An 18,419-nucleotide genomic window follows, 5' to 3' on the forward strand; every position below is an offset into this window, starting at 1 on the left:
AACAAAACAGCTTTAGAAAATAGAATATGTCCTTTATGCCATAAAGAGGTGGAAGATGAATTTCATTTTATCATAACATGTTCAGAAATTAATAAAACTAGGATCAAAATGTTTGATGAAATATCTAGTATTGTCCCCTGTTTTAATTCAATGAGTGAAGAAAACAAATTTGATTTTATATTTTCCTGCGAAGAATGTGATATTTTACTTATCATTGTTAACTACATAAGTGAAATGTATAATGAAAGAAACAATTATAATGTCAATATATGAACTGTGTAATTGATGGCTCAACTTATAATGTTATATATATTATAACATATTTTTTTATAACATAAGCATAATATTTTAATTGATAATTTTAAAGAGGAGGCATGCTGTCAAAAATAGTATTATAACTAATACTAATAATCTATGTTTTTGTTTTTCTTTCAATGCTACATGTTTGTAGTGTTTAATGACTATCGTTTTGTATTTAATATGCCACTGTCTGTTTGTTTGTTTTTGTTGTATATTTTAGTAACAATCCTATTGTTTGGATTTTATACTAATAAAATTCTTATTCTTATTCTTATTCTTATTCTTATTCATCAAATTCTGTTATTGTTACAACGATGCGTGAACAAAACAGACATACTCGGTAACATAGTCAAAATATGCTTACATCAGTCTTTACTGTTTTACAATCGCAAGACAAACAAACATATACACAAAACACGAAAAGCATCTATCAAATTAAAAAACCACTTCCCTTGTTTCGCATGTTGGGCGTCAAAAAAAGCAAACGTCACAAAAAAGAAATTTCGTCGTTCATTCGTCTATTCAAAACAATTATAATTTCACATTCAGAATGGTGGTATGCAAATATATCAAAAGTTATGTTAGAATAAATTAAAGAAACAGACCGAGATTAAAAATTATCCAGCAGTTCTTTAGAATTTTAAAGGATCCATATTTGGTTAATACTACTATGCAAATGAAATAATTTTGTTATTGTCGTTCAAAGTTTTATCCAAATTATCAGAAGAAAACACATAGAAAACGAAAGAAAAGAAACTTGAACCCTTACAAACAATGGGGGTGATCTTAGGTCCTCCGGAAGGGTAAGCAGATCTTGCTTTACATGTGGCACCCTATTTAGATCTGAGTGTCACTAGAGAGTCTGATGAAGACGATACGCGCCTTTGATAACTATTTTGGCGTTTTCAATTAAAGTTCTGGTATCTATTAGTTTTTGATTAACCGTTTTGTCAATGCTCTTCTGTTTTTACCAGAACGTTCCAAATATCTCGGTTTAAATGTTTGAAAAACTACTCATGAGTTTGGATTGCAGAATACATATATGTATTCAGTTATGTTTGCTGAGAAATTGATATCTCGTTAGCTGGTTCAGGTTAACCTTAAGTTTTCTCTGTTGTGTTTTGTGAACTATTGTTGTTTTAGCCATGATTTCGTAAGTTCATTTTTGACTTATTAGTTTAAATATCTCTTTGATATCTTTCGCTGATGTTTTTATACACACATTATAACACTTTATGTAATACTATATTGTTGAAATTATGTAAACCTTAAATTGTTCACAGCAAGGTAACTTGCTACCGAGGCTAAAAAAAAGCTTCCTTAGCAAACTTTTGATCAAACAAATTATAAAGCATCACCAATGAAAATGTTTTGATTTTCTTTTTATTTAAAGAAAAAGACAAAAACATAGCTTAAATAGTATGGGGAATATGTCAAAGACACAACAACCCGAACATAGAACAGACAACAATAGAAAGTCACCAGCAAGCAACTCCCGCACCCGGAGGCGTTCTTCAGCTAAACAAATATCTTTACTAGTTCAGTTATAATTGACATCATGTTTATATAATATAATTCTGAACACTCAACCAAACAGTTTTAGAATAATATTGTTATGTTGACACGATGTTGTTCTTCAATGAAAATTTATCTCACACGTATTGTACACTGCAGCACCAATCGCTTAACCTTTCGTCGTCAAATGGTTCTATGATTTCTGTATTCTTATCTTTTATTTCTGCTAATGTAGGTTTTATGTACGTCTTTTTGTGCTTCTTTGTTACATATTTGGTTTTTTTTTTTATAGTTATCAGATTAAAACATTATGTAGACTGCTGTCTTCCTATTTCTGACATTTTTTCTGTCTTTAGTATCTGTTTGTTTTGCCCATGCTTCGTTCAATATAACGGAATTTGATGCGACTGTATTACAAGTAGGATTTTGTGGCTAGCTAAAAAACCAAGTTCAATCCACAATTTTCTACCAAAGAAAATGCCTGTTCCAAGTCAGGCACGTGGCAGTATTATTCTTTAGTTTGATGTGTTGGAGTTTTGATTTTGCTATTTCATTACGGACTGTCTGTTATGAATTTTCCTCGGAACTCAGTATTTTTGTAATTTTACTTTTTTTCAAACTTATTCAACATTTATTTTGTATTTCGTTTGGGATAGGGATTCGGTTCATTATGTAGTCACTAACAATAAGTATATCATACAAGCAAGTGACAGCAGTGTGTTTGAGATATAAGGATACTACAAATATTTATACAAATATTTATATAGGTTTATAAATAATAAAAAGTTAATTCGAAGGTATTAAGACATTGTGGATAAATATTTCGTATTAACTTTACAAATAATACACGATGGTCTTAAAGTATAGATTCTGCGTACTGCAAGCACCAATATCATAGCACCGTGTCCAGTTTTTGACCATTTATATAAGAAACAAATCGCACACTCTGGTCATTTAAAATATTTTATAATAGCTGCATTGTATTGAGTAGGGTCCGGTCTGTTCATTGATGGTTGATAAGTGTTACGTTTGCTTGGTATGTACTTATTGTGATGAATATTGTCAGAGTTTTTCATGTATGCATTAATAATTTCAATTCTACTTTTTCAAAAATAAGATATAGTGTTTTCATACTATTTTGCTGTATTAGTAAATGGGATAAATGATTATCGTATTGATAAACTGTCAGAATTTCGTTTTAAAATTCTAGATTAAACATTTTTTTGTATCTATTATTACAAAGTATATGTCACATAATATAATTTGGATACGTACAACGAGAGACAACTCTTATCTTCCTACTTTTCTATGTACAACCCTTGCATTATTAAACCAATAATTATTCAGACACTTTCATCTTTATTTCTCATTTTATAGAAAACACAACTGATACATTGCAACTACGTAATTATATCTAATAAGAATTAATCCTCAGATATGATAAAGATAAATATGTTTTTGTTAATTTAGTTATTTAATTGTTCGTACATAAATGACACTGTATCATAAGCCTCTAAAGGCTGGTTGATATATAGTCACATGTTTATTTTAACTACATATGTTTAAAATTGTAATATATTGTACCCAATATATAAATACCAAATTGTATTTCAAAATAAAAATATCAATCTATCTATATAAACATCAGAGTTTTTGAACACATTGATAAAATAACCTGGATTTTTCTGCGTTGATAGAACACAACAGGTCTGTAGTAAATTTGCAATATCAATTGTACATCTAAATAAACAACTTATACAGGTTGCAACATTGAACTGAAATGAATACTAGGTCTCGAAAGTCTTGATTGTTTCCATTTACGATAACAGTAGACTGCCAAACAACAACCCACAAGCAGGCATCCTGTTAATGTTGCCATAATTATCTGTACAGTTGTATTATTTGTTTCCGATGAGTCTTCAAAATAAGATATATACAGTTTTAGCAAACGTGAATTACACTTTTTGGTGACAACGTCAAATCCGACTTTCTATTTTTGCATTTCTACTAATATGTAACAGTAAGTCTTGTATGATTTTTGATTCTAGCTCATTTATATATTTCAGAATTTAGTATGACATCATGTAACATTTAACTTGTTCCAATTGATGTTGTGTGGCTAGATTAAGCACGCAATCGAGTGCGGGATATTCTCGCTGTGTTGAAGACCCATTGGTGACCTTCAGATGTTTCCCGCTCTTCGGTTGCGTTACTGTCTTTTTTGACACATTCTCTATGTTCATTCTTAATTTTTTGTCATCGTGAATTGTAAAAGAAGTTATGACGATATGAAATAGGATTATCAAAACACTGGGGCACAAAAAACCAGACACAACTATCAGTAAAATATAAGCAACTGTCTATAAGACTTGTAAGGGTAAAACTGTATCAACGATTTTATAATTTGATTTTGCCATTTGATTAGGGACTTTCCATTTTTTTATTTTTCTCGAGGTTCATTTCTTTATTTGATTTAATATTTTGAACCACTGTACCTGCATAGGAAAATATCTGCTGTACCAAGTCAGAAATACGACAGTTGTTATGCATTCGTTGAATTGGTTTGATCTGTAGATTTTGCCGCTTGTGTATGGGTTTTCTGTTTTGAATTTTCCTCGGAGTTCAGAGTTTTGTTATTTTACCTTTTGTACGTCCGATGAACGTTTTTGCTATAAGAATGTTATCATAGTCAATCAATTTCAAACATGATGATTAAATGTGATATGTTTTTTTGATAGATCTGATGTCAAAAAAGAGTTTTTTTCAACTCTGAGATTAAAACGGAATTAGTGTCTAACATGCATATGAATTCTAAATTATCATAATCTTAAATGTAAGGCTATGATATGTGAATACAATTGTTTCATATCATTGCAAAATATTTCAAGAACATATATGTGAAGCATACATCTTTTAATCATAACCGTTTTAATATTTTATAATTTTGATACACAAAATCAAGTCGTAGTTAATCGTATGCATGGAATAATAAGTTGTTATAATTAAAATAAATTAGCATTTCTTGTCATTTTAATACAGACGATGGGTTTAAAAGTATTTCATTTTAAATTGATTTGTGTCAAAAATTATGCCATCGATTTTTTATTGTTTTGTATTTTCCTCTGAGTTCAAAATTTTTATGATTTTACTTTTTTAACAGTATAATGAACCGTGTTCAGATAGTTTATTGAATAAAAACTGGCAATTTAAAATGTAAAACCAACGAGAACATGAGAGTCAATACAAATCGACAAAAATAATGATTAAAACCCTTTATCGTATTTAACTGGAAATTACTGCTTTCACGTAACCAATATATTGCAAAATTTAGTTCAATCTAAATATAAAAGAAATTGAAATCTACCAAGGCCGATCAACTGGTTTATATATGGATGTTCCTTGCAAATGTTATATCAATATCAGTTTTTTGTTTTATATCATTAGAATGTCTAAAAGTATAGAATGGCTAACCTGTGCAAGCATCAACAAGTTGAGTAATCAGCACTGTGTGGTTACCATAACTGCATGTCACATTGACAGTGCCTGTACACATATCTGTTCTGTAGTCAAGTTCAATCTTTGTTTCGTAGAATATTGAAATGTTTTTAATACTAATTGTCATAAACTTTGAAATGTCCTCTCCCTGAAATAAAGGTTGTTATTAGATACGTATACTTAAACCATCGTTGCGACCTTTGTTAGTTTTTTTTTTATGCAATATGTGTATGTTTCTTAAACACGGGTACTAAATAAACTCATCATAGATACCAGGACTAAATTTAGTATATACGCAAGACGCGCGTTTCTTCTACAAAAGACTCATCAGTGACGCTCGAATCCGAAAAAAGTTAAAAAGACCAAATAAAGTACGACGTTAAAGAGCATTGAGGACCTAAAATTCCTAAAAGGTTTGCTCAATACAGCTAAGGTAATCAGTGCCTGATGTAGAACAGCCTTAGTTTTTCAAAAAATTCAAAAAATTGTAAACAGTAAATTCATAAATATAACCATATCAATGACAATTCATGTCAACACAACAAGTGCTGACTACTGGGCTTGTGATACCCTCGGGGAAATGAATCTCCACCAGCAGTGGTATCGATCCAGTGGTTGTAAATAAACTAAAACACTTTGCTAGAAAAATCTCCAATTTTATTTTTTTCGGTTTAACTCAACCTTAAAATTAACAAAATTTAAAAAAAAAGTTATTCCAATAACAAATTCATGTTTGACTTTAAGAGTTTATTTATCTCATTAAGAAATGAATTATCCAATCCTCTCACGATATTAATTGTATACACCGAAATACACTTCATCTGATAAGTAATTGTAACTCTGTCTACACGAAATTGGTATAACTACATCACACACATCGAAGAGATCAGGCTTTTTCGAATACTTGCGCCAAAACACTGATGATACTCGTGTTTCAGGTAGAGAAGTCTTAATGGCTGAAGTATTTTGATATTATGAACAGCAATGTCACTGAAAAATCATCGATGATTATTACTGAGATTAGAATTTTTGATAACTGGTGATCAGCAAAATCGACCGAGTGGATTTTGAAAAATAGCGTGTACATAACTGTACCCCAGAAGCGTATTTGATTTATAAAACGTTCATCTTAGGGCTTAAATCAATCTGAAGATAAGATCAATTACAAAGGATAAGTTTCAATGTATTTGCCACTCTTATAAACAACACATAAATTTAGAATATTTTTTAATATCTTGATAAGGTCATCTTTGCCTTATTTTAGAAAACTGTACTGGGTCAAATACATGTACTTTAAGTTTACGAACTGTTATGTCGTGTCAACACAGAAAGATCGAAAGCTTACTGTCGTTGGACTATTTAGTTCGATTGTAAGAAATATTGAATTGCAATCAACAGTTGTTCGATTGATAAATAACCATTTACTGAGTAATGAAGACCGGTGAGCTTGGCACCAGTTAAATGTACCAAACATTATTCTAAAAAAAAGATTATAATAAAATGCAAGACAAATCCAATACGATTTGTCCGTTATGCTACATCTTCTTGTTCAGATACTAATATAATGCTCTTACCTCAAATTTTCCGGAGCACAAAGGCTTTGGATAACCATTATTCACCATCAAAATGCCATTTAACTTTCTGTTTTCTAAACTGAAGTTCTTCATATGTTCTACTGATGGTTCAGCTGTCAAGACCAAGAAATAACGTTCACAGAACAAACCATAATAAATGGAAGTAACATACTATATTTAGTTCTGGTGTTACGATTAAATACAAAATTGTGGCAACAACAAAGTTACAAAATTAACAAAAACGAAAGATTTTAACAGCAAAGATGTTTTTGTAAGACAACATGTATATTAAACCAAGAGTTCGTAAATTTTACAGACGCATTCACGAGTTTGTTGACCTTTATGGAATAACCGTTTCACAGATGATATTGGATATGTTCCTGATGTGGTAACTTCAATACCGTTCCCTTTTCTCGAATGTGACCTACTGAATAAGACTATTTACCGGATTTGTAAAACATAAAGCAACATGACGGGTACCACATGTGAAACAGGATCTGCTTACCATTCCGGAGTTCGTATTGCTTAGTCTTTAGTTTTCTATGTCGTCTGTGCTACTATTTGTCTGTTCGTCTTTTTATTTTTAGTCTTTTTTAGTCATGGCATTGTCAGTTTATTTTTAATCTATGAGTTTGACGGTCCCTCTGGTATCTTTCGTCCCTCTTCTACAATATTTGTTTTCAAAAATCATACTAAAATATTTCAGCTGATGAGTAATGTACTTTCCGACGTCAAACCTTTTTTTCATTAAACAAAATCTTAATGAACAGAAAGTAGCAAACATTTTTTATGGTGCACTAAATTATAATCCTGGTACCTTTGATAACTCGTTAGGGTTAGAGTTAGAGTCAGATAAGGATTTGGGGTGAGAGTTAAGTTAGGATGTCGGATTAAGGTTATGGTTATGGTTAGGGTTAGGGTTAATTTAGGGATTAGGGTTAGGATAAGGGTTAGGGTAAGAGTAAGTTTTACGAATACTTGTACCCCCTAAATCCTTTATAAAAATGAATATAATGAGAGGATATAAGACACCTCAAGTTAAGATAATTAGTTACTTACAGATAAAATCGTTTTCATTTAGCAAAAGATTGTCTGAATAAGTGTGAAATCCGCAATCACATTTATACATTTGATTTACGTCACTTGAGTTAAAATGTTTTATCGTTAGATTGTATATCATTTTCCTCTCATGATATTCAACATTAACTGCATACTTGTCATTGTATGTTGATTTCTTGTTGAAGGCTAATGTTTTACCATTTGGTAGCTTAGTCCATAACATTGGTGCAGATTTGTCCTCTGTATGTATAATGCATTCAAGAACAACGTTTTTTCCAAAATACACAGGCTTAGTCATTAGTTTCCACTGTATTACTTCTATTAAATGAAAATAATTTCCCAAACTTTAAATGATGCATTGCTGTATTCATAAACTTGTATAACTAGATAAACTTAGATAAAATATTATTATTGTTTTAACAGCTACTGAAAAACAGATCACACAAAAATTGAACTCCGAGGAAAATTCAAACCGGAAGTCCCTAGTCAAAAGACGAATTCAAATGATAAAAAAAATCAAACGAATGACAGCAACTGTCATTTTCCTGAATTGTACAGGCATTTTGAAATGAAGAAAATCGGGGATTAAATCTGTTTTTTTAGCGCTAAACCTTTCACTTGTATGGCAGTCGCAACAAATTCCATGATATTTACAACGATGCATGAACAAAATAGACAAAATAGGTAAAATATCAATTTATCTAGATAAGACTGTCCCGTTTGAATGTTTTTACACGAGTCCTCTTATAGCGTACTGTTCGGTGTTATCCAAGGCTCCATGTTGAAGACCGTACTTTGACATATAATAGGTTTTCTTTTCTAAATCGTGAATTGGATGAAAAGTTGACTTATTGGCACTCAAACTCATCTTCTTACATCTGATATATGTGCAATCAATGCGTATATTTACCAATCCATGTATTCCATGCTTCCTTGAAAATTGGACTGAACAAACAAAATTAAGGGACAGCAGTCATGATAAAAGATCATCAATCATTTTTAGAATATGCAAATGAAATAATTTACACACACTGAGGGATTGCACACTATGAAATCAGTGTTGATCTGAAACGGTTATTTTGAATTGTATTAAAAGAAGAAGATGTTGTATATGATTGCCAATGAGACAACAATTGAATTAAGGTCACATATAGGCCAATAGACGGCTTTCAGCAATGAAAAAACTAGATATCGTATGGTCGGCTATAAAAAGACACGAGATGAAAAATATGAAACAATTCAATTGAGAAAATTGAGAACGTTTACAAAAGGCAAACTAAAATTGTGATGAGGTTTGTCCTTGATTCGATTTAAAGTCTATCAGTAATATGATTCATGATGAAATAATTAATCTTCTGTTTTCAGTGAAAACGACTGAAGCCAACATAACAGAACGTTTTACATTCAGTTTTATAAATTGGTTCACCCATACGATGTGAATATCTGTCCACTCACTTGTGACTGTATAGACATTACCATGCATAGTATGGCCTTCTACATGTACAGTAAGTAAAATTCAAGTTTAGAAATCACAAAATGCACATATTTGTGAACGTTAATCCCTTCACATTAGGAGGGATAGCGATGTAGCAGTAAAACATTCGACTATAAGAAACAAATCAGTTAGAAATGACTTAATTTCAGCTGATGTTTCAATTGTGTTATCCGAGACTGAAATAGGTTTACCTACACTTTATACTTTTCATATTGCTATAGTAATTCCAAAATAGTAGCAGAATATACTTTTAATGTGCTCGCTAAAAAACAGTCATAAACACAACTAAATTGCGAGATTTAAAAATACCATTACTAGTTAAAATTAAATACAAATGACGCGGATGTGAAAAATAAATTTTAGAATGCAAATTGGGAATGCGTCAAATAGACAACAACCCGACCAACAAGGAGAAAAAAAAAACTTCAGCGTTCGCCATTCAACAATGAAAAACTTAACCACCGTATAGTCAGCTATAAACTACGCCAAAAAAGACTAAATTTGAAACAGTTCAAGCGAAAACAAAATCAACAGCCTGATGTTTGACCTTTGCATTCTTTTACCTTAGACTTTTTGTAGAGTACTTGTGATATATACAAAAGGATAACCTTGTCGCCTGACAATATCGCACACGATTACCAAGACTAAAATCATTATAGGAATAACCAAACGTCATTGATACAAGTTTAAATCTCATATCATGTGCGATAAGAAACCTGTAATTACCAAAAACTATATGGTTTCTAGTAATTTTTCCTGAAATAAATTTGCTCAAACTCATTTTAAAGGGGATATTTTTAAGGATTTGAAAGACAACTATTGTCGGTTAAAAACAAAACTTTACGACACCAAAAGATGAATTAAGCTTTCAAATTGTGAACTTTCAATTTCTATATAGCAACATTACAGCAGCGTCTGCAAACGTAACATTTATCTCCAAAGTAATATGGTATTCCACGGCTTTTATTTCCTATCATGAGTTTCTTGATAGAGGATTGCTGTTCACGAAGAAACTTCAAACCCAAGAGTTTTAACTGTTGGTGTAAATGTCCTTTGGTTTTTTAGTCTTTGACTCCTTGGTTTGGATTGTTATTTTCTTGAAATAATTCTTTCGTAAATTTTATGGGCGCCATCGCCAGTTGCTTGACCGTCACGGAATATCCATTTCACAGATGATATAGGAAATGTTTCTAATGTCGTAACTACAATCCCGTTCCCATTCCACGAATGTGTCCTACTGTATTAGACTATTTACAGGGTTTTGAGTAACACGAGCAAAACGACTAGTGCCACATGTGGAGCAGGATCTGCTTAATATTTCAGAGCATATGGGATCACCTCCAGTTTTGGTTTGTTTGCGTTGCTTAGTCTTTGGTTTTCAATGTTGTTTCTGATGTACTTTTATTTGTCTGTTTGTATTTTTTGTAAGCTATAGCGTTGTCAGTTTATTTTCGATGTTTCACGTTTCTACAATGCTTCCACCTGAAACACTTTTCAATCAAATAATAAATGTTGTATTATGAACCATGTACATTTATTATCGCGCCTACTCCTTTTGCAGTTATTGTATGCGTCATTTAACAATTGCAAAATGGATTGCTATCTGAAGAAATTATTTATCTAAAACTATATTTACCATCTGCGCTGCTTGCTTTCGCTGCATGCCATAGTACTATAATGACTAGTAATACATATTTGGTCGAACGACTACACCGTCTGTAAAAAAAATAAAGATACCACTACATATTTGTACTGTGAGCGATCATGAAGCAAACGTTGCTTTAAAAAAAGTAATACAACTAAAATACCACAGTCCGAGATTAATTCAACATAGGGAGACTTAACCAAATTGAAATTCAAAAGCTCATACACATCAAACGAACGGATAACAAGGGCTATACAACTAATTACTAAAACAAAACCCACTAAAATAGCCTTATAAATCTAACACAAACTTTCTAAATGACTCCGGTATATGTGATAGTTTTGTTTGTTTTCATTTGCTAACGTCATTGATAGTTATCAAAAGTACCAGGATTATAATTGTATACGCCATACGCGCGTTTCGTCTACATAAGACTCATCAGTGACGCTCAGATCAAAATACTTAAAAAGCCAAACAAATACAAAGTTGAAGAGCATTGAGGACCCTAAATTCCAAAAAGTTGTGCCAAATACATTGAAAGATACAACGATTAGACTGTTTCATAATGCAATTTACTGATTTTGTTATACATGACATTAAAAGATGAATGTCGACATCTTTTTAATATCAAAAGTCTTTTATAAAAAAAAACACAATATCGTTTATGTATCTTAAAGGTTATCAAAGGTAACAGGATTATAGTTTTGTTAAAACTTCAATGACAAAATGGTTTAAGATTGGGGTTGAATTGAAAATCTAAATAAAAAAGGCAACAGTAGTATACCGCTGTTCGAAATTCATCAATCGATAAAGAAAAAAAAACAAATCCGGGTTACAAACTAAAACTGAGGGAAACGTATTAAATATGACAGAACTACGACACAACAGAAACACAACACCAAAATAAAACACACACATAAACGAACTATAATGTAACAATGGCAATTTTCCTGATTTGGTACAGGGCATTGTATGAAAAAAGGGTGAGTTGAAGCTGGTTTCAAAAAGTCTCGGGGTTACAACAATTTATAGTTGATAGAGATAAGTAAACATGCTTAACATCATTTCGTTAAAAAAGAGAAGACTATACAACTATCCATCTGTTCAATTTTGAGTTAGTATGCCTAACTCAGAGAAATCTAGAAGTAAATGTTTACCATTTGAATACTGAAAAACGATAATTTGGAATGGCTGAGGATTTAAATTGTATCACATATACAGATATAAAGAGAAAAGGAAATAAATAAGGCATATTTAATGACGATGTATGTGAATGACACGCAACACTAACATCTTATATGTTTATCGTTCTATATTAGTCAGCAAAAAAAGTTCATTATACACTATAATCTGTAAATGTAATGTCGATAAATTAAATACTTACATTATACAATTCTTGGAATGCGTCTCTTTTAATTTTTGATTAAGATGTATCTTCTTTATTATGGTTTTAACTTGATGTTCAGCTTCTCCATATTTTTTAAGCTTACTTTTGATATTCAGCAGGTGCAATGATGGGATTACATATCTGTTGAAAGCAAAGCAGTCCCAGTTTGTCATTACAGGAAACATTTGTATTCCCTTGATTATATTCATGTTTTCCATGTGCCGTTCCAGAATATGTCTGTCACGTTGATTCATTTTATGATAAACTATGTAGGAAATTGAAATCTGATGACGGCCAAAATTATACTGAGTTTGTATTGCTGCATTAGTTTCTCTTAAATATGTAATGTGTAGTATCTCTATAATATCCGAAACACACGTGTGTGTTCCCCAACACTTTGATATTTCTACTTGCAAATAAAACGGTTTAAAACGATTTGACAGGTGATCATTAATATGATAACGTAACACTACACTGATATTTGCATTTTTTCCAATGGGTGTTCCTCTGACAAATACTTTTCGCGAATTTTGTTTTTCCATTTCACCTTCAAAATAAAGAATTCAGTTACTGTTACATAATTGAGTGTTCAAATGTTCAGCGTCAATTTTAAAACATAAATGATGCGCTAAGGAATAACCTTTTCTCGTTTATAAATAACTAGATTTTTTATATTTTCAGATGATATTTGTATTAAAGAAATACAAAGGATATATCTCTGGACAACAAATATATTGTTTATATTTGAAAGTTTTATCTTTAATTTTTACATTGCATATTTTCGTTTACGGACACATTGTAGATGAATGTACCCACATAACAGCAGTAGTTGATCTAGACAAACGTGAACTCTAAGGTGATATCGCTTCTTTTATGCACAGGAAAACTAGTGTTTTTTATGTTATCTTACCAAACAATTTAAATACGTTGACGTGAGGTATAAAATTATTAACTAGTATCAGAACATTTATTAGGGATTCAAAAACACAGTTCGTTAAATGAATAAATGTTAATGATATAATATGCAAAAGATCGTGAAGATTTTTTAAGAATATTTTGCTTTAAAAAAGTGAATGAATATGAAAAATATATTGAGAACGATCGTGTAAACGCACCGCTCTAAGTATTTGATTTATAAATAAATTGGGTATTTTTATATCATCAGAGGGATTTTTATACATAAAAGATTAATAAGATGTGTCAATTAGACAACGTTATACCACAGAACAAATGACATCAATTTATCTAGTAGTTTTAAAAGCTTTCAATAATGAATTAATTCGTGTGGTATAAATAACTATATATCAACGCCTCAAAAGTATACAAAACAACACAAATATGAATAAAAGGAAACATTAAATGTTATTATCTATACATTTTCGGATAAAAATTATCTTTCATCAGTATGATATAGTTGTAAAATTCATCATATCAATCTAATAATATGATTCTAACTATAACGATTTGAAATGCACATGAGTTTTACCGAACATAACAACAATTTCACAATTCTAAATTTTAAACCATGATTTAGGTTAAGCATTTGGAAAAAAGACTGAAAATATATGCTTCTAATTAACAGACAAGGAAATGCACGATCGATATGAACTGGTGCATTTTAAAATTCCACTGGTGACAATAGATAAGATTTTAAAACAAAGACTGCGTAGGCAATACATTCGTAATGAATAACAATGGTTGTCTTGAGCTGGTGGTATACTAAAATTGTGCATTTGACGACGGTAAAGTAATGACAACTGAGGCTACGTTTTCTCATCTCCCAAATAAATAGCAATTCGCTAATGATTATAGACAACATTTATTTTTTAAAGCAATTACGTAATTAATCGTGGCTGTGTACTTATATATCTATCTCAAATGAATAGCATCTTAAGTTATTAACAGGTATAGTTCTAGAATGTTAGAGTTGACAAAGGTAAAGGATAACCAACAGAGACTGCGAATTCGAGTCAAAGTTTTTAATTTTAAGATATCAAAATCTTTCCCAATCGACTCTATTCTCCATAGATCAAGCAGAGTAATGGTAGTTGACTGGAAAGGTCAGTCGATTCACAAGATGTGGCCAAAAGTTATAAATGAAAACAAATGGAAAAGGTGTATGTCTAAGTCACGGAATGCTTTTTATTTGGGTTATATATCATATATTCCGGACTTGAAAATGTTGGATAAAACCTGGTTTTATAGCTAGCCTAACCTCAGCATAGAAGTTGCGACCTTACTAGATTTTGGTATAGCTAAAGTGATAATGTGCTTTCTCAAACTTTATCTTCACTGGATAGAAATTTAAATTGGAAACCAGGAAATCCGTCAATCTAACTAACTTAAAGTGAAAGAAGTGTTACATTATATCGATCTATGACGTGAATTTGTTGTTTGTGCTGTATTTCTGTCACAAAGTATTGTCATAAAGAGGAAAGTTTGGCTAGTCAATAAATCAGGTTCAACCAATATGTTTTTCTTAAAATATCATTTCTCAGGTCAAGAAAATGGCAGCTATTTATCAAATAGATCGTTTCAATATATGTTGATTTTTGTTTTTGTTGCACTTCAACGTTTCTGAAGTTCCTTTGTTTTCCTCATATTTCAACTTGTAGCCTAGATTTGTCTCTTTTCATTCGATTTCTTACTTTTGAACACCAGTATACCACTATAGCCTTTATCAATGCAGTAATCCAGTTTCAATGGAAATTTACTTTAACAATCAATTTACTCAAGCAAAGCACTAACAGGAAATAAATTGTCTAGAACTCAATACGAAACGCTTTAAGGTTTTAACTTTTAACAATTTGATTGTACATGCAAAAAGTTCAATCTGAAAAGGATTTTTAATTCATCGCTGGAAAAGAAATGATTGTAACAATTATATTTATTCAACAAAAACATTTCCAGAATAAGCATGTTGTTTTTTCTCATACTAAACGAACAATCGATAATAAGGTTGCTTTGATGCATTGAAAATAATAAATAATCGTATACTCAATCGTCTCAATTACAGACTCAATGGTCTTAATTACAATCGCTTTACAAAGTGAAAAATTATTTCCAAAAACGGGACCGTCTTCTATTGAAAACTTACTTTTCTAATTTGTCAAATATCATACAGACCTGAATCAACGAATGATTTATAAATCTAAAACTAAGGTTCCGCCTTTTTAATAATGTGTATATCTATCACCTGTTGCACTTATCACTTACACACTTTTAATTATATGTAATGGATTTACCTGTCCTATTTGAAAGTATTATCATAGGCTAAATCAAACAGGTCATTTGATTAGTAAACCGCGATAGCATAAACGGTAAATAATAATAAAGTTTTACTTGCATACTAAATATCCTTTTCAAACGCTTTAAAAAAAATGGTAGATATAAATGCTAGGTTGTATATTGACCAAAAGGCTATATATCAATGAAAAACATATAATAATTCAAAGGTAAACAATATAGTTCCTGATGATGTTTCTTTTAGATAGGACAATAAAACAACTTAATAACAGAAATGGTTTAGTCTTCCTGTTAAGGAATGACAAGTTCTATTATCATATCATTTGCATACATGCATAATAAGAGTACTAGATCAAGGACGTCGAATTCGTGGTAAATTAGTAAGCAATTATGAAAAAATAATTTTATTAGGATGAATATTAACCCTTTCTCATTTATTTTTCGTTTGTCATCTACTACGAATTGACTTTAGTCTTAAATAATCTACAACTTTAATAGTATCAGCTGACAATATATTCATACTTTTAAGAAGATAAAAATGTTTATTCATTTAAAAAATCATTATTTAATATTTGCATTACGATTACAACTTCACTTAATTCAAAACAAAATCAAACCATATATAGCAATATTATAATATACATACAGATAAAAACAGTCGGCAATTTCCCTTCCACTACGTAAGAAGACGTTTTATGTGTAATGAAAACCTTGACATTATTATGGATTATTTATTATGCAAACTATTTGTATTGGTGTTAAACGTTCACCACATTTGAATATTGCATATGAATTGCAACAAACATTCAAGTAGGTTCATCAATCTATAGATACAATAGGTAGTGACTAATGATTTTTTTCTTATGGATTATATTAGTGCATATGGGATCTAATATTGAACTACTCAATCTATTTTATTATAAATAGTATAAGGAGGTACATGTTATGACCATTTGTCATATTACCAGTACATACTATTTGAATATCAGACGACCTTATATATAACCATTGTTATAAAACACAAAAGTTTTTATTAACAAACATATATGATGTGAATTGTTTAATACATTGGAAACAGAGACGAATAAATAATGAAAAAAAATGAATATTACAGATAAAAACATTTTAATTAGAGGTTCCTGGTTTGGGGTAGCAAATATGGGATTTGGAAGAACAAAATCTATATACTAGTAGTGTTATTTCATTTTTATCTAACTATACTGTTTAATATCCCGAAACATAACAGTGTTGTCAATTGTAAGATGTAAATGTAATATTTGAGTAAAATCTGATTTTCAACTGGAGGTGTTGTCTGTTATAAAATACGGACAATAAACCAATGCAAAATCGATTTACGACAAGCAAAATACCCCAATCACGAAGAACGAAAATAACCCATTAGCCCCCTCTATTATATAAATTTCATGTTTCGAAGAACCAACACATATCAATTAAAAACCAATTAAGAGGGAAAAGTATTATTTTTATGGATGCAATATATGTTAAAATCACTAGCACATATTCTCGAAAAGGGACAAGAAGGTGAAGCCTCAAATAAAGGTAATATACAGGTATAATGTAAATACCTTGCAAATCTAGGTATAAAATTGACAATAACAATAGATTTAAAATGATCGGATTCAAAGTTAATCTTTACCAGGTAGAATGTACTTGAAAAGCAATGATCCTAGATTCTTACCTTTAACGATTTGATCTGTGTTTACTATATCCAAACACATATATGAAATAACGCACTAGTCCCAGGACTTTCAATTCCTGGTAAACCAGAAAGCGAAAGTAAAAGAAAATAATTGATACTTTTCAAGTGTTGTATTCAGGATTCGGTTTTTCGGAAAATGACATTTACTGAACAACTCCAATGATTTGTTTGTCTAATAATGCGAACACATGTGCACATACTATCGTAAAATACTATACTATTTGAATAATAATCACAACCAAATGTTCATATTTTAAAGGACATTGTTACATACATGCATTGTCATAACAGACAAAACTTGACAATTTCCCCTCCACTTCATAACAAGACGTTCTACCTGTAATTCAAACCATGACATAAGTATGGATTAAATGTAAAGAAAAGTATTTAATTTTGTAAAATGAACCTGGATATTGCTAGTTAATTGTAAATTGTTAAGGGGAGATCATCAATTAAAAGAAAGTGAATCTATTGACGAGATGATGTTTTGTCTTATAATAGATGAAATAATCGCGTATCGGACCGAATTAAAATAGAATTGATTTTTTTATTTAATTAATAAACTGAAAAAGATGTTATGAATTTGTTATTCATAATACATGAGCAGAATAGTTATCAAAAGTACCAGGCTTATAATATAATACGCCAGACGCGCGTTTCGTCAACATAGACTCAGCAGTCAAACTCAGATCAAAATAGTTATAAAGCAAATCAAGTACATAGCATTGATGACCAACAATTTCAAAAAGTTGTGCCAAATATGGCAGAACTGTAAAGATATTCTAAGATCATATACACAACCGGTGATAGTACTACAAAAGTAATATAGTGTTTTTAAAAAAAAATTGTTGGAGTAATTAGTGTTCCTAAATTAGTATTTAAGATTTGCTAGACATAAACATTGAAAACGGAGAAGCAATATGTAGGGAAAGAGAGAAGGTAACACTAGAAACTATATATAATTAGTGTGGTGCAGGGTTGGG

General features: G+C 30.6%; 1 long non-coding RNA gene across 1 annotated transcript; it reads right to left on the reverse strand.

The window, feature by feature from the left end:
* Window positions 1-3,161: 3,161 nt before the first annotated feature.
* On the reverse strand, window positions 3,162-17,524 carry LOC143074968 (uncharacterized). The gene is made up of 7 exons (XR_012978200.1): window positions 17,416-17,524; window positions 12,468-13,017; window positions 11,075-11,154; window positions 7,944-8,261; window positions 6,885-6,997; window positions 5,287-5,458; window positions 3,162-3,732 (listed from the first exon to the last, which is right to left on the reverse strand). It is a non-coding gene; the product is annotated as an uncharacterized LOC143074968 (long non-coding RNA).
* Between the last annotated feature and the right edge of the window lie 895 nt (window positions 17,525-18,419).

Source organism: Mytilus galloprovincialis, chromosome 5, assembly GCF_965363235.1.
Source record: "Mytilus galloprovincialis chromosome 5, xbMytGall1.hap1.1, whole genome shotgun sequence".
Taxonomy (NCBI): domain Eukaryota; kingdom Metazoa; phylum Mollusca; class Bivalvia; order Mytilida; family Mytilidae; genus Mytilus; species Mytilus galloprovincialis.